At 34.1% G+C, this 23,516-nt stretch overlaps 2 non-coding genes across 2 annotated transcripts; both read left to right on the top strand.

Moving 5' to 3' along the window:
- Positions 1-11,165: 11,165 nt before the first annotated feature.
- Positions 11,166-11,272, top strand: LOC131178891 (small nucleolar RNA R71). The gene has a single exon (XR_009147899.1). It is a non-coding gene; the product is annotated as a small nucleolar RNA R71 (small nucleolar RNA).
- Positions 11,273-22,817: 11,545 nt separating this feature from the next.
- LOC131178890 (small nucleolar RNA R71) lies at positions 22,818-22,924 on the top strand. Its single transcript, XR_009147898.1, has one exon. It is a non-coding gene; the product is annotated as a small nucleolar RNA R71 (small nucleolar RNA).
- Positions 22,925-23,516: the final 592 nt, after the last annotated feature.

Raw genomic sequence — 23,516 nt, 5'->3', positions numbered from 1 at the left:
GGGACAGCCAAGAAAGAAGACCACTTTTTAAATTTCTTTTTTTTTCTTTTATTAATAATTATCTCTTTTTTTTTAATTTTAATAAATTGACTTTATTGCATCATCCATGACATCATAATTCCTATATATATATATATTTTTTCTTTTCTTTTCTTTTCATAACCTCTTCAATTTAAATCCATCTTTCATAATTTTAATTTCTCACATTTTATTGGACATTTAGGTCATGAGTCACCTCTAGGGGTAAATTGACCAAATTGCCCCTTACCGGTCTAATCCGATTTGTAAGTTATTCGATATTTATTCCAGATCCTTGACCTAATTATTAGACCTGCTTAACAATTCTTTTCTGTAATTTTCTCTTTTCCACTGTGTTCGCAATAGTCCTTAGAACAGCGGCGTCACATTTTCCGATTCAAAATTTGGGTTAAAACTGACCTCGCAGTCATTTCTCGGGAAGGTCACTAAGAGCTGTGACTCCCAGCTCATTTAACCTTTTATGTTCTGTTTTTCTTATTTATACTTAACTATCTGGTAATTACCAATTATTTATATTCAGGACTTATCTAGGTATCTTCGATATGATTTTAATTCCCTTAATTATCCGGACCGACACCGGTCATCGAAATAGTAAAATATACCAGGCTATACAAATAAGGGTGTTACAGAACTGGAACTTATACTGCAAAGTCCTAATGTTAACCCTTATGTAGAGTAGAATTATAAATAAGTTACTTCTAAGTTATTAGAAATTTAACTCGACTCTTTCATTTAATAGGCGAGCTTGAGCATAATTTTTAAGCCCATTTAATAAAATAGTAGAATTTAAGATTATTAATACTCTATTCGTTTAAGTTCACAAATTGACTCATTTGTAAGTTCGATGGGTCTATTATTTATAAACTTGTAAATTATCTCATTTTTAGGTTTGTGAGTCCTCTCTTCTGTTATTATTATTATTATTATTATTATTATTATTATTATTATTATTATTATTACATAATTATAAAATAAAAAATATAATTAAATTATATAATTATATAAAATATAATTTATAATTATAATAATATAATAACAAGTGTCATTATAATTATTATTTAATTGTTAAGATTATTAGACTTGTTTTTAAATGAATTTACATAATAATTAATAAACATTATATTTTTTTTTTTTAATTTGGCTAATTAAGTTTAGTGATTTGAACTTAAACTCATAACCTTAATAAATAAACTAAATGTGAACCAAGTTTAAATCTAATAAAATCTAAATGATCTAAATTTAAGCTTTAATATCTGAGCTTGAGTGTAAGTTCAAATTCAAATTCGAGTTCAATTAAAACTCAAATTTTCAAGCTTTTTAAAACTCAGGCAGGCTTCTTTGGCAATTCCTTATTTATTACACTCAAAAGTAGGATATGAATCAAAAGGGTTTTGAACCCTTGAAAAGTCACGGAGGCATCTTTATATTTTCATCTTAACTTTTATCCTAAAATTACTTTTTATCTATTTTTAAGATAATATTTGATTTAATTTTATGATAAAATTCATTTCATTTATGAATGAATTTCTTATTTATATATTTTACATTAAATATGAGATTCATTTTAAATGAACTGAATTTTATATTTGGTATAAATGAAAAATTCAATTCAAAATGTTATTTTTTTCAAAAATACCCTTTTATATCTACTATTGCATATATTTTCTTTTTCTTCTTCTTCTTTTTAAATTAAAGTATAAACATTTAAAATAGTTATAACGTCATCTATTTACATGTGTGCGTGTCCGCCTATATCTGTGTTTTTGTTCTTTTATGTATGTCTATTTACTTCTGTATACATCTGTGTCTATTTGTATTTATGTGTATGTTTATATTTATGTTTATCCATATCTGTTTATTTATATTTATATTTATGTTTGTATTGGTATTTGTATCTGTGTCTGTCTGTCTGTCTGTCTATATCTATATATTTGTATCTGTATTGTCAGCCTATGCCTATATATATTTGTGTCTATCTATGTCTGTATATGTGTTTATTTATCTACATCTATATATGTTTAAATCTATCTATATTTGTGTCTATAATTGTATTTATATTTATCTGTGTCTATCTGTTCATGTTTATACTTGTGTATGTGTTTGTATTCATCTGTCTATGTTTATATGTGTTTGTCTATATCTTTTTATTTTTATTCGTATTTTTGTTTGTGTTTGTATTGATTTTTAGACATGTCTATCTATGTCTATATTTGTACTTGTCTGTATCTTTGTCTGTATTTATCAGCGCATGTTTGTATTTATCTATATCTACATTTGTGCTTATCAATCTATATCTATATGTGTTTATTTTTGTATATATCTACGTCTATATTTTGTTTATATTTGTATTTGTGTTTATGTCTGTTCGTTTATGTGTGCGTATCTTTGTTTATGTATTTTTTGTCTAAATCTATATCTGTGCCTATTTGTATATGTATGTATGCATGCATCTATCTTTATGTGTTTGTCTGTATCTGTGTCTATATCTGTGTCTATGTCTATATCTATTTGTGTTTATGTCTCCGTCTATATGTGCTTGTTTATTTATATTAGTGCTTGTATCCGTGTCTATATCTATGTCCATTTATATGTCTGCATATGTCTGTCATAAGACAAAATTAAAGAACGTACATGAGAAGAGAAAATAAAATAGAATGATATATAATAAGAGGTAATTTTATCACATAAAATATATATTATTTTAAATTTAGAATTCATTTGTAAATTCTATCAATTTTAATAAATTTCAGTTTAATTATGACAAATTTTATGGAATTAGTTATTAAGAATTCTAAATAAATTTTCATTCAAACCAAACATTCAAAATTTATATTTACAAAAAAATTTCATAAAATTTTATGAAATTTATTTGTAGTAAATATGACTAAAATATAAAGAATAGGATATCTCAAGTTTAAAATTCTTTATTTTATTTTTTATAAAATTTATCATATTTATTTTAAATATTATGTGGATGTAGAAAAATACACTCCTAAATTATTTGGAGAAATGATTTAATTTCATCACATAAAAAATCATTTATAAAATTAATAAATTATCATATTCATCATAAAAAAATTGTTAAAAAGAAAATAGTTACAATCCTTTAATTTTTACTTAGTTATTAATTTTTTTATATATAAAAATGAAATTACATTTATAGGTCAAATGCCATTTTTTTCGTCCAAGGTAGACACACACATAGTTCTGTGACAGAAATGGACACTTGTTAAAACTATGACAATTTTAATAAGGTCTTTATTCCCATGTAAGCCACACATGCATGTTGTCCACAACCGATATGGGATCCCAAAGGACCAGTTCCTAAGCACACCCAACTTACTCGTGGATTAGTCTTTCATTGTATTTTTGGGCAGCTGGTTTGGTATTTTTCTTGTGTCATTGCTATATTGTCATGGGTTGTGTTATTGTGTTAGGATAGGATAGGAATTAGGAAGTGGGTTTTAGGAGGGACATTTTGTTTGTTATATGCTTATATAATAAATAAAAAAAGAAAGAAAGAAATGAAATGATTAAAATCATATGTTACCACAAAGTATATAGCTGTTTTGGGCATCATAAAGCATGTGGAATATATGTGTTTGGTACACTTTAATTGGCACATTTACATTGGAATTCAAAGGTGAAGTTGGTCCCAACTCTGCCTTCCCATCAAACATTATTGGCGTCAACTGAAGAAAAACTATTCCTTTCTTTTTCTTTTAGCTGAAAATAGAAAGGCTTAAAACATAATTATATCCCTATATTTATTGAAAATATTTAATTTAGTTATTTGTAATTTTTTATCTAATTTAGTTCAGAAATTTTAATTTAAACTCAATTTAATTTAAAAATAAAAAAAAATTAAGAAATTAAATTTCTTAATTTTTGGGTTAAATGAAGAAATTAAGAAATTTAATCTCAAAAATTAAGAAATTAAACTTCTTAATTTTTTATTTAAATCCAGAAATCAAGAAATGTAGCTTATCAATTTTAATTTTTAAATTAAAACTTGCAGACTCATTTTGATGAAAAATTGAAAATAAATTAAATTGAACTTTTTTAATAAATATAAGGGTTAAATTAAATATTTTACCAAAATGGAATTATCAGTTTACTCAATAAACTAATCAGCTCTTCTATTAGACGGAGAATTTGAGTCTTTACCACCTATCATTTTAATGGATAAGTGGTATGCCATAACCTTAAATTAGAAATCATCCGTTCACTCTCTCTATAAATATATTTTAAATTTCAATGTGTAATAAAATAAGTTTTTTTTATTAATAATTAAACTCTTATCTTTTAATTTTAAAATAATTAAATTAAAACTCGTTAATAATGAAATTTATCTTTATTTACTATATCAATAAACAGATTTACTATTTAACTAATACAATTAATATAAATAATAAAAAAAAATTTTAATATAATTACAAAAATAAAATCAAAGAAAATTCTATAGGCTTTATTACTGGCAATGATAACCTTCCAAGTAATATTCTTCCCCTGATTTGATTTATTAATTAAGTTGATGTTTATATTGGATTGAGTAGTCCATCCATATCTCATATTTACAGGGAAATAGATTTGATCGAATGATTTGATTTTATATATTTTTTAAAAAATAAAATAATTTATTTCTGCAACTCTTATCTTAGATGTATACAACTCCTTCAGTGTCCAACACTCACTACCATACAATATAGCCAGTCATATGGTTGTATGGTAAAATTTTTCTTTCAACTTATTGGGAATCTTGCGATCACATAAAACTCCCGTGGCACGTCTCTACTTCAACCATCCGGCTTTAATCCTATGACTAATATCCTCCTCACATCCCCCATCTACTTGAAGGATTGAGCCGAGATATTTAAAATGATTACTTTGGGACAGTACCACTTTATCCAAACTAACTCCTTCCTTATCACCAGTTTGGCCTTCACTGAACTTGCAATGCATGTATTCTGTTTTCGTTCTACTTAACTTAAAACCCTTTAACTCTAGAGTATTTCTTCAAAACTCTAGCTTTCTATTGACTCCTTCTCGCGTCTCATCTATCAGAATACATTGATAAAACTTAAAAATAATTAAATTTAAAATAAGTATGAAATAAGCTAAAAAAAGATTAAAAATGAAACTCAAATTGATAAATATAACTAAATCAAACTAAATTAAAATGTTGTGCACCTCAAAAGAGTGTAAATTAAAAAAAAAAAACAAAGCAAATGTATAAAATACAATGTTTATGTGGTTAACCCTTTCCATCTACATACACGAACATGTCATTATCCACTATTCATAAAATAATCATTAGCTCAAATTATACTACTCATCAATCTGATTACACCCTAAAAGAACTCATACTACATAAACTATTCATAGTAAATACATTAGTTTTCTCAGTCTCCTAATTCTCTCAGTCTCCTTTAGATATGACCAATATATTTACTACTTTAACTGCTATACTATAAATGGTGTCTTTAATTGCGATAGACAATAATCCCTTTTTTCTTGAATTACGTCCTTTTCCAAAGTTTCTTTCCCTCCATGAAACTGTAATGGACAAGAACCCCTCATTAATGTGCAACAGCCCTATTCTATGGGTTAAAAACCACTCTCCATTCACTCTCTCTGAGCAAAACTTTTTATTCATTGCCAAAGCGAAATAACTTTTTGTCACGACCCAACCTATGGGCCGGACCAGCACTAGGACCTGAGCCAGCCTAAAGCCCCCGAGACCCGTAGTAAGCCTAAATATTCCTCAACCCAAATCTAAGGCCCATTTGGGCCTAATTTCAAGAATTCAACCGAACAAAGTCCGGCCATAAAATGGACATTTTAACGATGAGTTTTTAACTCACCCGACCTGTAAACACAATATATAATCAATTGGGGAGCTCAGCTCACCCTCCACATACTCATAATAACATAAAGTCTAATGGGAGCTCAGCTCCCTCATCCAGTCCAACATACTTGCATATAATAAGTTTACAGGTCCAACATGACAAATTATATTACAGACCCAAATTAAATAAATATTTCTAACACATGCGAAAATTCTAGGAGTTACTAGAATTACACATGCGAAATTTTTTTTTTTTTTTAATGCTCATATGCTTGCAATGCATTGTATCCCATCTGCACAAGGAAATTAGAACAATGTTAAACTCTGAATAAGGAGTATAGAAAAGCTTAAAACAAATATATGAAAGAAATAAAGAGTCAATGAAAAATTAGGAGTTATGCACAAAAATGCTAAGTTTAGGTCTTTAGCTTGACCATACCCACTCAAGAATTTATGGAGAATGAGAGAGATAGCAAGTTGCTATCTTCTCAATTGGCTCACCAACTGAATAGTGCCTCAACCTTTGCCCATTTACCTTGAAATTACCTGATTTTTCACCAAAAATTTCCACAGCACCATGAGGGAAAACTTTCACAATTTTGAATGGACCGGACCACCTTGATTTTAATTTTCCTGGAAAAAATTTCAACCTTGAATTGAATAAGAGAACCAAATCTCCTTCTTTTAAGTCCTTTTTCTTGATATGCTTATCATGCCATTTTTTAGTTCTTTCTTTATAGATCCTAGCATTTTCATAAGCATCAAGTCTCAATTCTTCTAATTCATCAAGTTGCAAAAGTCTTTTATGTCCAGCAGCTTGTAAATCAAAATTGATTGCTCTAATGGCCCAATAAGCTTTGTGTTCTAACTCTACAGGCAAATGGCATGATTTCCCAAAAACTAACCTATAAGGTGTAGTTCCTATGGGGGTTTTAAATGCTGTTCTATATGCCCAAAGAGTGTCATCTAATTTAAGGGACCAATCTTTTCTGGACTTATTGACAGTTTTCTCCAAGATTTGCTTGATTTCTCTATTTGTGATTTCTACTTGGCCATTTGTTTGAGGGTGATATGGTGTGGCAATCCTATGTTTTACCCCATATTTTCTCATCAATTTTTCAAATTGGTGGTTGCAAAAATGGCTACCACCATCACTGATTATGGCACGTGGGGCACCAAACACAGTCAAAACAAATTTTTCGTAAATTTCAACACAACTTTTGCATCATTGGTAGGTGTAGCAATAGCTTCTACCCATTTAGATACATAATCCACCCCTACCAAGATATATTTATTCCCATAAGAAGATGGAAATGGCCCCATGAAATCAATTCCCCACACATCAAACAATTCAACTTCTAATATGGACTGTTGGGGCATCTCATCTCTCTTGGAAATGTTGCCTACCCTTTGGCACCTATCACATTTGCTTACAAAGTCTCTCACATGTTTAAACATATTAGGCCAATAGAAACCTGATGTCAAGACTTTTTCAACAGTTTTGGAGACACTAAAATGACCACCATATTCAGAGGAATGACAATGGTAAATAACATCATTTATTTCTTCCTCTGGTATACATCTCCTAATTATTCCATCATTACATCTCCTAAACAAAAGAGGTTCTTCCCAAGAATAAAATTTAACATCATGCAAGAATCTTTTCTTTTGCTGCCAAGATAAATCAGGTGGCAAGACACCACAAGACAAGAAGTTCACAATATCAGCAAACCATGGAAGTGCAGAATTCAACACATACAACTGCTCATTCATGAAAAAATCATCAATTGGCACAATTTCATCATCTTTATTTTCAGTTTTTATCCTAGAAAGGTGATCAGCCACCACATTTTCAACACCCTTTTTATCTCTTATTTCCAAATCAAATTCTTGAAGTAATAAAATCCATCTAATCAACCTAGATTTAGCCTCTTTCTTGCTTATTAAATACCTTATTGCTGCATGATCAGTGAAAACTATTACCTTTGAGTTGACCAAATAAGAACGGAATTTATTGAGTGCAAATACTACCGCAAGGAACTCCTTTTCAGTTATGGCATAATTAACTTGAGCTTCATCAAGGGTTCGGCTTGCATAGTAAATGGCATAAGGTTTTCTATCTTTTCGCTGGCCAAGGACAGCTCCAATAGCAAACTCGCTTGCATCACACATGATTTCAAATGGCAAAGTCCAATCCGGGGGTTGCATGATAGGAGCTGTTGTTAATGCCGTCTTTAACCTGCAAAAAGCAACTATACAATCTTGATTAAAATAAAATTTAACGTCATGATTCAAAAGATTTGTTAAGGGTTTAGCAAGTTTAGAAAAATCCTGAATAAATCGCTGGTAAAACCCGACATGTCCAAGGAAACTTCGCACTCCTTTGACAGTGGTTGGAAGTGGCATTTTTTCAATAATTTCTATTTTAGCTCTATCCACTTCAATTCCCCTATTTGAGATTAAATGCCCTAAAACGATTCCCTCTTGGACCATAAAGTGGCATTTCTCCCAATTCAACACCAAATCATTATCAGCACATCTCTGCAAGATTTTAGACAAATTAGTCAAGCATGAATCAAAATTAGTACCATAAACTGAAAAGTCATCCATGAAGACCTCCATAATTTCTTCAATAAAATCAGAAAAAATGGCCATCATGCACCTTTGAAATGTGCCAGGCGCATTACACAATCCAAATGGCATCCTTCGATAGGCAAAGGTGCCATAGGGACAGGTAAAGGTAGTTTTTTCTTGGTCATCAGGATGGATTGGAATTTGAAAGAAACCAGAATATCCATCTAAGTAACAAAAGAATGAATGCTTGGCTAATCTCTCTAACATTTGATCCATAAAAGGAAGGGGAAAATGGTCTTTTCTTGTGGCATTGTTCAACTTCCTATAGTCTATGCACATTCTCCAACTCGTAATGATTCTAGTGGGTATCAATTCATTATTCTCATTTTTAACAACTGTCACCCCACCTTTTTTTGGTACAACATGCACAGGACTAACCCACTCACTGTCAGAAATAGGGTAAATAATTCCAGCAGCTAGTAATTTTAGGATTTCCTTTTTCACAACATCCTTCATTGTAGGATTCAATCTTCTTTGGTGTTCAATGGAAGGTTTACTATTTGGCTCAAGGAAAATCCTATGCATACAAACTGTTGGACTAATTCCCTTTATATCATCAATTGCATAACCCAAAACTCTTCTATATTCTCTCAAAACTCTCAACAATTTTTCATTCTCAATATCAGTCAAACATGCATTAATTATAACAGGATATGTTTTATTCGGTCCAAGAAAAGCATACCTGAGGTTGGAAGGAAGAGGTTTAAGATCTACCTTTGGGGCATCCTCTACCTTTAATGATGGTGGTTTAATCTCTAAATTTTGTACTCCTTCAAGTTGAAAAATTGTGGCTTCAGGATGTGGTGGAGAGCTCTCCAAGTGTTGTGCAAAAGCAGCTATGTTGAGATTATCATCATCAATACTCCCACCATGGACTAAGCAATTTTCAAGTGGGTCTTGTGGATAGCTTTTTCTGAAATGCTCTTGAACAATCTCATCAATAATGTCTACTCGCAAACAAGACTCAACTTCTTCATGTTTCCTTTTCATGGCAGGATTGATGTTGAATATCATTTGATCATCTCCCACTCTAAGTGTTAGTTTCTCACCCTTTACATCAATTAATGCACCAGCTGTTGCCAAAAAGGGTCTTCCCAATAAGATAAGAACTTTTGTGTCTTCTTCCATATCTAAAATGACAAAGTCCACCGGAATGTAGAATTTCCCAACCTTGATAGGCACATTTTCAAGAATGCCTTCTGGATACTTAATTGAACGGTCAGCCAATGAAAGATACATGTTTGTGGGCTTCAACTCTCCCATATTCAACTTCTCATATATTGAAAGAGGCATTAGGCTGACGCTAGCTCCAAGGTCACATAAAGCATTTACCACACAATTATTACCAATATGACAAGGAATGGAAAACACACCCGGATCTTTGAGTTTGGGAGGTAACTTCTTCTAGATTATAGCACTGCATTGCTCTCCCAGGTTGATGGTGTCATAATCTTCTAGCCTTCTCTTGTTGGAAAGAATCTCCTTCAAAAACTTGGCATAACTTGGCATTTGGGATAGTGCCTCAGTGAATGGCACATTGATATACAACTTCTTTAGCACTTCAAGGAATTTGCCAAATTGTTTGTCTAGTTTATGCTTGATGAATCTTTGAGGGTAGGGAAGGGTGGGCTTGTAAGGTTCAGGTGGGATGTATGGTTTCTCTCCCTCATCTTGCTCACTTTTGCTTTCTTCTTCTTTTTCATTTTTCTTGCTCTCAACTGAATTTTCTTCTTTTGTGCTCTCTTTTTCTTCTCTCTTGTTTTCACTCTCTTGACCAACTTTTTTACCACTTCTCAAGGTTACAACCTTACATTGTTCATGAGGGTTTTGTGGTTGGCTAGGTAGTTTCCCATAGGAATTGCTTCCCGATGAGCTTGCTTGTTGCGCCAATTGAGTCTCCAACATGCGGTTGTGGACTTGTAATTGATCCATGGTTTGTCTCATGTGTTGCATTTCTTCCTCTAATTTGCTATTCATCTTGCTTTGTTCAGCAAAAAATTTCTCCATCATGCTTTCCAAGGTTGGCTTCGGTTCATGAGGTGGAAGGGATTGTTGTGCTCTTGCTTGATATCCCGGTTGTGGTTGCCTTGTGGGCTGAAATTGAGGCTGAAATTGAGGTCTATTCTGCTGCACATACTGCTGGTTATGAGGATAATTTGAGCTTTGGCCTTGTTGAGCAAAAGTTGCTTGTGGTCTCCATGTTGAGTTGTTCACATTAGAATAAGTATTTCCCATAGGTTTCTGTTGATAACCTCCTGCATAAGCAGCTTGTTCTTGCAAATAATCATCACCATAAGAATAATCAACTCCACAACTTTGAGTTCCATCTGTGAAGGCAACTTGTTGCATAGTTGTAGGAGTTGAGGTTGTTGCCTTTGTGCAGAAATCACTAAGAAGCTGAGTTAACTGATCAAATCTTGCATTCATGTAGCTAACTGAGTCAAGTTCATAAATCCCAGCCTTCTTTGGCTCAAGTGCTCTAGGATTTCCCCATAAATGGGTATTATGAGCAATCTTCTCTAATAAATCATAGCATTCTTCACTTGTCATTCTCATAAAATCTCCTCCTGCTTGTGAATCAATTGTGTTTCTTATAGCTGGAGTAACTCTGGTGTAGAAATTCTGAACAATCATCCATTTCGGTATTTCATGATGAGGACATTGCCTTTCAAGCTCCTTAAATCTCATCCAAGATTCATACAAAGTTTCATCATCCCTTGGTTTAAAAGCTACCATCAAATTCCTCAAATGAGTGGTCTTCCCAGGTGGGAAAAATTGAGATAGAAAAGCTTGAGATAGTTGCTCCCAAGTAGCTATAATAGCTTGTGGGAGTGAGTCATACCACTCCAATGCTGAATCCCGAAGAGAAAATGGAAATAAGGTGAGCCGAATAACTTCATCTGAAACTCCAGGTTGTCTTTGTGTACCACATATCATCAAAAATTTCTTCAAATGAGAATGAGGATTTTCAAGTGGACTACCTCCAAATTGTGAATTCTGAACCATTTGAATAAGACCAGTCTTTAACTCAAATTGATTAGCTCCAATAATAGGTCTGTTATCTCTCACATCTGCACATCTAGGAAAAGCATAATCCAACATGGATCTTCTTTGAGGATCATTTTGATTAGCAACTGCATTTTGCCCGTTTTGCTCATTTCCTCCATTATCTCCACCAATAGCTCTATTTTGATTCTCCATATTTTCTATTGTCACCTCTTGCTCAAATCTTTGTTGTTCTTCTTTTTCTGCTTCTTTTCTTCTTTTGTATTCCTTTTTGTTGGCTCGACAGAATTTTTAAATTTCAGGATTGAACAACAATTCAGTGTCACTTGTGCTTTTCGATCGTCTCATAAACAAGAAAAGTACCTGAAAAACACAAGGAACAATAGTGAAAATAAAAGAAAATAAAAATTCTAATTAGCTTAAAACAATTAAAATCCAACTTAAAAACAAACAATTCCCCGGCAACGGCGCCAAAAACTTGATACGGTGTGTCCGCAAGTGCACGGGTCACAGTAGTATAGTTTTAAAAAATGATATCGATCCCACAGGGAATTGTGCTTAAATTGGAAATAAAAGTATAAGCTAATTAGAATGACAAAAATTAAAGATGTAAAATGAAATTTCAAATTAAGACAAAAATTAAAGATGTAAAATGAAATTTGGAATTAAAATTGGTATTTGAGGAATTAAGACTAAATTAATCAATTAACTAAAATTAATTAAACTAGATTACCAAAAATTAATGTGGAATTTCTATTTATGAAATTTGAGAGGAATTAAATATAAATTCAATAAAAATTAAAGTGATTCTAGAGATTAGATTTTTCAATATTGTTTGCATGTGGTTTATCCCTAATTTAGCCAAACACATGAGAATTGCAATTTTGAGGGAAATCAATTCTTAAATTTTTGAAACCTTTTTCAAGCATTTCAAAGTTGGTTTTCATTAAATCAAACCCTGTTCTCACGGTATTTCAAACCTAACAAAAACCCATTTAAAGCTCTAATTGATTTTTAGAAAGTTCCCCTTAATCCTCTTAGCTTATCTCTAACACCAAGAAAATAAAGTTTATTGCAAGATTATCTATCCCTAATATTCACTTTTCAGTCCATCTATTAAGGATTAAAGCTTAACTTAATGAGGGCCCATTCATCAAGCAAGGCAACAAGCTCACAAGCAATAAATCAAAATGTAACAAATCCCATTTAAATGGCTAAATCAGTTCAAAACCACAATACAAATCAATATTTACAAACCCATCTCTAGAATCTCAATCAACTACTCACAAATCATTGTTTAAAGACAAACCCAAATGTATAAATGAAGAAATAATGGAAGTGTAAGCTAAGGGGTAGAAAAACCCAGAAATATGCAGCAGATTCTGCTGCAGAAAAGTGCAGAAAATGAGTTCTGCAGGCTGCTGAAAAAAAAATGCAGAAAGTGCTCCCTCCTTTTCTTTCTAATCTTGCCAAAAATGCCTCTCTTGCTCTCTATGGAAAGAAAATGATAAAATGAGGCTTTATATAGGCTAAGGGTCTGCCCTAGAATGGGTAAAAGGGGGAAGGTTCCAGAAAAAGTGAGGTAAAAAGCTGGAGTAACGGAAATGCCACGTCAATTATTTCCAGTAAAAATGACATAAGCCGAGTCAGTTGTGTCATGGGTTGTGTTGCGGGTTGTGTCGCTCTTGGCGTGAATATCTGACGATCGACACAACCTGCGACATAAGCTAATTCGGTTGTGCTGCAAGTTGTGTCGCTCTCGGCCATTTTTTTACTCAACTTCAAAATTTTTACAATTCGACTTTAATCTCCTCCAAATGGCTACTCTGATCAAAATACATCAAATTTCTCCAAATTTACCCTACAAAACAAATAAATTCCAAAAATTAAACTAAGAAATGTGAAAATTGCAAAATTGACTAAATATATACTAATATCTATAATAATGGCTATGAATAAGGGTAAATTATGTGCAAAAATTACACCTAAATGATGATCTAAAATGCATGCATCAAATTCCCCCATACTCAAACTCTTGCTTGTCCTCAAGCAAAATTTCATTAAAACTCATTTGGAAGGGAATAGAATCAGTCTTTGAAAACACAAAAATCACTAATCCAAACCACCAACTTACCTCTAGCCACTAACATTCCAAGTTCCCACCAGCAAAAGCACAAAGAATGAAGCAAGCACTCTCAACAATTACAGAATAGCTAAGAATTAACCAATCAACCCAAGCAACAAATACCAACCAGCTACAAGAGTCAATTGTGCCAAAACAAACCTAAATGAAATAGATAGCCAATGTGTCTCAAATAGATGGTGAGTAATGTATGGAAGATTATATTGCCCATATGCAAGCATAAAAGATCTAACTCTACTAATGTAACAAGCATTTTTTAAAGAATCATTAGGTCTTTTTAAGGGTTGTAATGGGGTCCAATAGGGTAAGATTGTGGTTAACAAAGAAAGGGAATAAGGTAAACAAAATATGAGAATAATATTAACCATGAAACTCAAAGTGCATCCATTTTTTTTTCTTTTTTTTTTCTTTTTTTATAATAGTAATTTTTTTATCAAGAGGAAAGAAATTCACAATGAATTTTAAGTGCTAACACAATAAAGGGACTACTTTTATAATATATTTTTTATTTTGTATGTCTCCCTATTTCACATCACACCCAAAATTACCTTTGGGATATTTTTGTGACTATTTTTTTTTTATCAACTTTTCACAATTATTCTAGCACTTTTCAAGATGTTTCAATCCTCCAAGTTTTTTTTTTTTTTTATCAAAATTTTTTTTATGCACTTAATTGCTAAAATATTATTCTCATAATAGGTGGTAGTGTTTAGGTTTAATGGCTAGGTAAATGATTTGGGTTCCAAAGAAATTAGGGAATTAAGGTTCAAGGGGGTTTGCAAGGGTTAAAATGAGATTAAGGTAGGTTAAGGCTAAATACGAGGTTTAAAATATGAAGGAATGCCTAAATCATATTCTTATCAAATGCAAGTTAAAAATTTCGCTTTGAAAGATCTAAGATGCTTGTTCTAGGAATGGTGAGACGACAAGGACCATTTTCTTCCTTAAAGGCTTATTCAGGCACTCAAAACTCAAAATAACTAATCAGAATCTACACACCTAGATGAATGTATTAATTTTCAGCTATTAAGTAAGAGAAAGAATAATGCTTAAGACTTTGTACCCAGCTGGAACTTTCATTCCACTAACCATCTAAAGGCAAGTTGGATTGCTTGAATAAGTGGCTTATGGAATTCAGAGACTGGTTTAAAAATCCAAAAATTTTAAATGAATGAATGAACTGCATGAGTGTATAAATGTATAGTCAACCTATATGCAACTAAGTATGCATAACTAAGTATATGAAGCTATATGCAGTGTATATACGTGAATATGTACAAGTATGAAGTAATGAATGAGTATGTCACTATATGCAAATGAAAAAGGAAAAAAATAATTTTTGCAAAAAATTTACCCTCTCCCCCATACTCAGAATGAACATTGTCCTCAATGTTAAAAGAGTGCATGAAATGGGATAATGTGCAAAAAATGGGTAGCTCATATGTGCATAAAGAATTATTACCCTGTTGCATAAGCGATAGCACAACTTGTGTTGACAGTGACACAAGCTGAGATGAGAAGTGTTACCTCATTGAAGTGCAGCCAATTTAATTAGATAAAATTTGGACAGCTGCTGCACTTATTGCAAAAGAAACAGTGCAATGGAATCCATTAAATCAATTAAACTCAAAAAGTTGAAATAGGAAGTTAAGCTCAAAAATGTAACCATCAAGTGTAAATCCGAAATAGCAAATCAAAGCAAGTGAGCGATGTACTAAAGATATAAAAGAAAATTGTATTTTATGAGGAACTAAAAAGAAACTGAATAAGTAAATGGTTTAAGTAAAATAAAAAAAACAACACAAGCAAAATATTAACTAAACAAGTTCAAAATACTAATGAATTAAGCAACGAAATTAAAGACATGAAATGTAAATGGAGAATAAAAGCTGGTCAGTCAGGTATGAGAAGTCCTTTGCCCTTGTCATCTTGTGGAGGTGGTGGTGCTTGTGGTGGCTGCTGTGGAGAGATGATGCTCAAAATCAGTGCTTGGTTTGTTTCGATCTTCTCCAGCTTAGCTCGCATGACTTTCAACTCGTCTTGCATTTCAGCACTTCTATCCAAATATATGTCAGCTAAATCTCGTAGTGTCTGAAAAGATACATCCGTCATTTGCCGAAAAGAATAAATTTCATCACTGAGATTCTCCATGAATGTCAAAAGAGTTGCTATGGATGGTCCAAAAGCTGTTGATGAAGCAGGTTGAGTAGCTGGTGGAGCTCGGCTTGAAGGTTGTGTAAAAGGCTGTGCAAATGGTCGCTCAGATGCTGAGGAGGAGCTAATTGCAGTGGGCGAACCAGGTGGTGGGTCTGTTAGTGCAGGAATCTCATATAGCTTGGTAGCCTCATTTTTTATACAAAATTTTTTGTTGGCCAAATGGGGTCCATCCAAAAATAACAAACCCGTTGGAAGAGCAGGACACTTGTACATTTGAGGATTAAAGCCAAAATAATGGGCAATGGGTGTGACCAATCCTCCAAAGACAATATTACCAGTACCCCTAGTGGTCTGGCGGATCACATGGCGGCAGAAATAATAACCAGGGGAAGCTTTTTTGCCAGTTTTTGCACACCACAAAAGAAGAGATCATACTGTGACATTGTGCCAACACTAGATCCTCTGCCTAAAATTGTATTTGCAATTAGTCGCTGAAACAATCTCAAGGCATGATTCTCAATCTTGGAGGCCTTACTGTGTTCTGGTTTGAAGGTACCTGCTGAAGGTGCAATTCGCTTCCAAAATTCACACGCATTATAGTCCCATTGGCTAGTAGGTATTTTGAACAGACCATCAGGTGGAAAGCCAAATATATGGTGAAAATTATCCATAGACAGCACCCTATCTTGACCAAGGCATCTAAATTTGATTGTCAATTCATTATCCAATGCAATTTTATGCTCATTAGTGGACAGGGAGGCCATAAATTCCTGCACTAAAATGGGGTAGACCAGTTCCTGTTTATGTGCAAATCGCACCCAACCTAATGCATCTAACAGAGTCTGCATTTCATCATAAATCTTCAAGGATTTAAGTGTAGACACATCCAAATACCGAGTTTGAACCATTTGTCGGGCGACAACTCTTGCCTTATTTTTCTTCATATCGGCAGTAGGTAATACCCAGTGTGTAGCAGTAGGCGAAGAGGAAGGGAATGCAAAGTTACCTTTAGATGTACCGGGGCGCTTAACCGCTGACTTCGGAATTCCACGTCGGACAGCAGGCGCGGCGGGCATTGGAGGCGGGATTGGGGGTTGTTGTGTGGCCGGTTCGGGTCGTTTCCTCTTGACGCCGCCCGTCGATTTGTGTGGTTTAATGCTTTTCGCCTTCTTCTTTTTGTATGTGGCGATCGGAGCGTCAGCAGAATGGGCCGGCGATGGGTCGGCGTGCATGGGTGGCGTGGTTTGGGGTTGTGGCGGCTGTGAGGAGTGGGGAGGTGAGTTTTCGAAGGATAATGGGGATTCGGACATGGCGAAATGGAGGGGCGTGATCGGAAAAGGAGAAATATGGGAAGAATGGTGGGTGGTGGAGGCGACGGTGAAGATGAAGGTGACGGCGGGATGGGAGGGTTGTGTCGGGAGCGATGTCGAGAGGGAGAAGGGGTTATGGGTTTACGGGTTGTGGGCTTGGGGATTGGGGTTTAGTCGGTTGGGCTGGTTTTAGGTTTGGTTTCGGGCTTGTAGGTTTTGGGTTTTTTAATCGGTTGGGTTTTAGATTTAATTTTTGGGTGTGGGCTTTTGGGTTTTACTGCTGGCCCATTCAGGTGAAGGGAGTTTTTATCCCTGTTATGTCGCAAGTTGTGCAGTCTGCTGCCCAAAAATGACCGAATTTCATAGCACCTAAAAAAAAAATTGAAACAAATTAGATTTCGAATGATTAAACCTTTATAACATGAATTCTAATTGTTCAATTTGTCATGTTCATCAAGTTCTCATAAAAAAATAATTTTTCAAAGCACCAATTCACACATCCAAATTCAAATAATTTTCCTTTTAATCCAAGATGTCAAAATTTGGAAAAATTTTCTCTTGAAATTAACCAAAAGGGCAATGAATCCAGCAAATACTCAACAAAAGAAAGATGAAAATTATAAGAGAATAAATTTAAAACTAAAATTTAAAGCTAAAAATAAAATTTTTATTGCTCATTTGCTTGCAATGCATTGCATCCCATCTGCACAAGGAAATTAGAACAATGTTAAACTCTGAATAAGGAGTATAAAAAAACTTAAAACAAATATATATATGAAAGAAAATAAAAAAATCAATGAAAAATTGTGAGTTATGCACAAAAATGCTAAGTTTAGGTCTTTAGCTTGACCATACTCACTCAAGATTTTATGGAGAATGAGAGAGATAGCAAGTTGCTATCTTCTCAATTGGCTCACCAACTGAATAGTGCCTCAACCTTTGCCCATTTACCTTGAAATTACCTGATTTTTCACCAAAAATTTCCACAGCACCATGAGGGAAAACTTTCACAATTTTGAATGGACCGGACCACCTTGATTTTAATTTTCCTGGAAAAAATTTCAACCTTGAATTGAATAAGAGAACCAAATCTCCTTCTTTTAAGTCCTTTTTCTTGATATGCTTATCATGCCATTTTTTAGTTCTTTCTTTATAGATCCTAGCATTTTCATAAGCATCAAGTCTCAATTCTTCTAATTCATCAAGTTGCAAAAGTCTTTTATGTCCAGCAGTTTGTAAATCAAAATTGATTGCTCTAATGGCCCAATAAGCTTTGTGTTCTAACTCTACAGGCAAATGGCATGATTTCCCAAAAACTAACCTATAAGGTATAGTTCCTATGGGGGTTTTAAATGCTGTTCTATATGCCCAAAGAGTGTCATCTAATTTAAGGGACCAATCTTTTCTGGACTTATTGACAGTTTTCTCCAAGATTTGCTTGATTTCTCTATTTGTGATTTCTACTTGGCCATTTGTTTGAGGGTGATATGGTGTGGCAATCCTATGTTTTACCCCATATTTTCTCATCAATTTTTCAAATTGGTGGTTGCAAAAATGGCTACCACCATCACTGATTATGGCACGTGGGGCACCAAACCTGGTCAAAACAAATTTTTTCAGAAATTTCACCACAACTTTTGCATCATTGGTAGGTGTAGCAATAGCTTCTACCAATTTAGATACATAATCCACCCCTACCAAGATATATTTATTCCCATAAGAAGATGGAAATGGCCCCATGAAATCAATTCCCCACACATCAAACAATTCAACTTCTAATATGGACTGTTGGGGCATCTCATCTCTCTTGGAAATGTTGCCTACCCTTTGGCACCTATCACATTTGCTTACAAAGTCTCTCACATGTTTAAACATATTAGGCCAATAGAAACCTGATGTCAAGACTTTTTCAACAGTTTTTGAGACACTAAAATGACCACCATATTCAGAGGAATGACAATGGTAAATAACATCATGTATTTCTTCCTCCGTATACATCTCCTAATTATTCCATCATTACATCTTCTAAACAAAAGAGGTTCTTCCCAAGAATAAAATTTAACATCATGCAAGAATCTTTTCTTTGTCGCTAAGATAAATCAGGTGGCAAGACACCACAAGACAAGAAATTTACAATATCAGCAAACCATGGAAGTGCAGAATTCAACACATACAACTGCTCATTCATGAAAAATTCATCAATTGGCACAATTTCATCATCTTTATTTTCAGTTTTTATCCTAGAAAGGTGATCAGCCACCACATTCTCAACACCTTTTTTATCTCTTATTTCCAAATCAAATTCTTGAAGTAATAAAATCCATCTAATCAACCTAGATTTAGCTTCTTTCTTGCTCATTAAGTACCTTATTGCTGCATGATCAGTGAAAACTATTACCTTTGAGTTGACCAAATAAGAACGAAACTTATTGAGTGCAAATACTACCGCAAGGAACTCCTTTTCAGTTGTGGCATAATTAACTTGAGCTTCATCAAGGGTTCGGCTTGCATAGTAAATGGCATAAGGTTTTCTATCTTTTCGCTGGCCAAGGACAGCTCCAACAGCAAACTCGCTTGCATCACACATAATTTCAAATGGCAAAGTCCAATCCGGGGGTTGCATGATAGGAGCTGTTGTTAAGGCCGTCTTCAACCTACAAAAAGCAACCATACAATCTTGATTAAAATCAAATTTAACATCATGATTCAAAAGATTTGTTAAGGGTTTAGCAAGTTTAGAAAAATCCTGAATAAATCGCCGGTAAAACCCAGCATGTCCAAGAAAACTCCGCACTCCTTTGACAGTGGTTGGAGGGGGCATTTTTTCAATAATTTCTATTTTAGCTCTATCCACTTCAATTCCCCTATTTGAGATCAAATGCCCTAAAACGATCCCCTCTTGGACCATAAAGTGGCATTTCTCCCAATTCAACACTAGATCATTATCAGCACATCTCTGCAAGATTTTAGACAAATTAGTCAAACATGAATCAAAATTAGTGCCATAAACTGAAAAGTCATCCATGAAGACCTCCATAATTTCTTCAATAAAATCAGAAAAAATGGCCATCATGCACCTTTGAAATGTGCCAGGCGCATTACACAATTCGAATGGCATCCTTCGATATGCAAAGGTGCCATAGGGACAGGTAAAGGTAGTTTTTTCTTGGTCATCAGGATGGATTGGAATTTGAAAGAAGCCAGAATATCCATCTAAATAACAAAAGAATGAATGCTTGGCTAATCTTTCTAACATTTGATCCATAAAAGGAAGGGGAAAATGGTCTTTTCTTGTAGCATTGTTCAACTTCCTATAGTCTATGCACATTCTCCAACCTGTAACAGTTCTAGTGGGTATCAATTCATTATTCTCATTGTTAACAACTGTCACCCCACCTTTTTTGGTACAAAATGCACAGGACTAACCCACTCACTGTCAGAAATAGGGTAAATAATTCTAGCAGCTAGTAATTTTAGGATTTCCTTTTTCACAACATCCTTCATTGTAGGATTCAATCTTCTTTGATGTTCAATGGAAGGTTTACTATTTGGCTCCAGGAAAATCCTATGCATACAAACTGTTGGACTAATTCCCTTTATATCATCAATTGCATAACCCAAAACTCTTCTATATTCTCTCAAAACTCTCAACAATTTTTCATTCTCAATATCAGTCAAACATGCATTAATTATAACAGGATATGTTTCATTCGGTCCAAGAAAAGCATACCTGAGGTTGGAAGGAAGAGGTTTAAGATCTACCTTTGGGGCATCCTCTACCTTTAATGATGGTGGTTTGATTTCCAAATTTTGCACTTTTTCAAGCTGAAAAATTGTGGCCTCAGGATGTGGTGGAGAACTCTCCAAGTGTTGTGCAAAAGCAGCTATGTGGTGATTATCATCATCAATGCTCCCACCATGGATTAAGCAATTTTCAAGAGGGTCTTGTGGATAGCTTTTTCTGAAATGCTCTTGAACAATCTCATCAATAATGTCTACCCGCAAACAAGACTCAACTTCTTCATGTTTCCTTTTCATGGCAGGATTGATGTTGAATATCATTTGATCATCTCCCACTCTAAGTGTCAATTTCTCACCCTTTACATCAATTAATGCACCAGCTGTTGCCAAAAAGGGTCTTCCCAATAAGATAGGAACTTTTGTGTCTTCTTCCATATCTAAAATGACAAAGTCCACCGGAATGTAGAATTTCCCAACCTTGATAGGCACATTTTTAAGAATGCCTTCTGGATACTTAATTGAACGGTCAGCCAATGAAAGATACATGTTTGTGGGCTTCAACTCTCCCATATTCAACTTCTCGTAAATTGAAAGAGGCATTAGGCTGACACTAGCTCCAAGGTCACATAAGGCATTTGCCACACAATTATCACCAATATGACAAGGAATGGAAAACACACCCGGATCTTTGAGTTTGGGAGGTAACTTCTTCTGAATTATAGCACTGCATTGCTCTCCCAAGTTGATGGTGTCATAATCTTCTAGCCTTCTCTTGTTGGAAAGAATCTCCTTCAAAAACTTGGCATAACTTGGCATTTGGGATAGTGCCTCAGTGAATGGCACATTGATATACAACTTCTTTAGCACTTCAAGGAATTTGCCAAATTGTTTGTCTAGTTTATGCTTGATGAATCTTTGAGGGTAGGGAAGGATGGGCTTATAAGGTTCAGGTGGGATGTATGGTTTCTCTCCCTCATCTTGCTCACTTTTGCTTTCTTCTTCTTTTTCATTTTTCTTGCTCTCAACTGAATTTTCTTCTTTTGTGCTCTCTTTTTCTTCTCTCTTGTTTTCACTCTCTTGACCAACTTTTTTACCACTTCTCAAGGTTACAACCTTACATTGTTCATGAGGGTTTTGTGGTTGGCTAGGTAGTTTCCCATATGAATTGCTTCCCGATGAGCTTGCTTGTTGAGCCAATTGAGTCTCCAACATGCGGTTGTGGACTTGTAATTGATCCATGGTTTGTCTCATGTGTTGCATTTCTTCCTCTAATTTGCTATTCATCTTGCTTTGTTCAGCAAAAAATTTCTCCATCATGCTTTCCAAGGTTGGTTTCGATTCAGGAGGTGGAAGGGATTGTTGTGCTCTTGCTTGATATCCAGGTTGTGGCTGCCTTGTGGGCTGAAATTGAGGCCTATTTTGCTGCATAAACTGCTGGTTATGAGCATGATTTGAGCTTTGGCCTTGTTGAGCAAAAGTTGCTTGTGGTCTCCATGTTGAGTTGTTCACATTAGAATAAGCATTTCCCATAGGTTTCTGTTGATAACCTCCTGCATAAGCAGCTTGTTCTTGCAAATAATCATCACCATAAGAATAATCAACTCCACAACTTTGAGTTCCATCTGTGAAGGCAACTTGTTGCATAGTTGTAGGAGTTGAGGTTGTTGCCTTTGTGCAGAAATCACTAAGAAGCTGAGTTAACTGATCAAATCTTGCATTCATGTAGCTAACTGAGTCAAGTTCATAAATCCCAGCCTTCTTTGGCTCAAGTGCTCTAGGATTTCCCCATAAATGGGTATTATGAGCAATCTTCTCTAATAAATCATAGCATTCTTCACTTGTCATTCTCATAAAATCTCCTCCTGCTTGTGAATCAATTGTGTTTCTTATAGCTGGAGTAACTCTGGTGTAGAAATTCTGAACAATCATCCATTTCGGTATTTCATGATGAGGACATTGCCTTTCAAGCTCCTTAAATCTCATCCAAGATTCATACAAAGTTTCATCATCCCTTGGTTTAAAAGCTACCATCAAATTCCTCAAATGAGTGGTCTTCCCAGGTGGGAAAAATTGAGATAGAAAAGCTTGAGATAGTTGCTCCCAAGTAGCTATAATAGCTTGTGGGAGTGAGTCATACCACTCCAATGCTGAATCCCGAAGAGAAAATGGAAATAAGGTGAGCCGAATAACTTCATCTGAAACTCCAGGTTGTCTTTGTGTACCACATATCATCAAAAATTTCTTCAAATGAGAATGAGGATTTTCAAGTGGACTACCTCCAAATTGTGAATTCTGAACCATTTGAATAAGACCAGTCTTTAACTCAAATTGATTAGCTCCAATAATAGGTCTGTTATCTCTCATATCTGCACATCTAGGAAAAGCATAATCCAACATGGATCTTCTTTGAGGATCATTTTGATTAGCAACTGCATTTTGCCCGTTTTGCTCATTTCCTCCATTATCTCCACCAATAGCTCTATTTTGATTCTCCATATTTTCTATTGTCACCTCTTGCTCAAATCTTTGTTGTTCTTCTTTTTCTGCTTCTTTTCTTCTTTTGTATTCCTTTTTGTTGGCTCGACAGAATTTTTCAATTTCGGGATTGAACAATAATTCAGTGTCACTTGTGCTTTTC

This window comes from Hevea brasiliensis, chromosome 3 (genome assembly GCF_030052815.1).
Source record: "Hevea brasiliensis isolate MT/VB/25A 57/8 chromosome 3, ASM3005281v1, whole genome shotgun sequence".
In the NCBI taxonomy this organism is placed as follows: Eukaryota; Viridiplantae; Streptophyta; class Magnoliopsida; order Malpighiales; family Euphorbiaceae; genus Hevea; species Hevea brasiliensis.
This window is presented reverse-complemented; position numbering and strand designations above follow the sequence as displayed.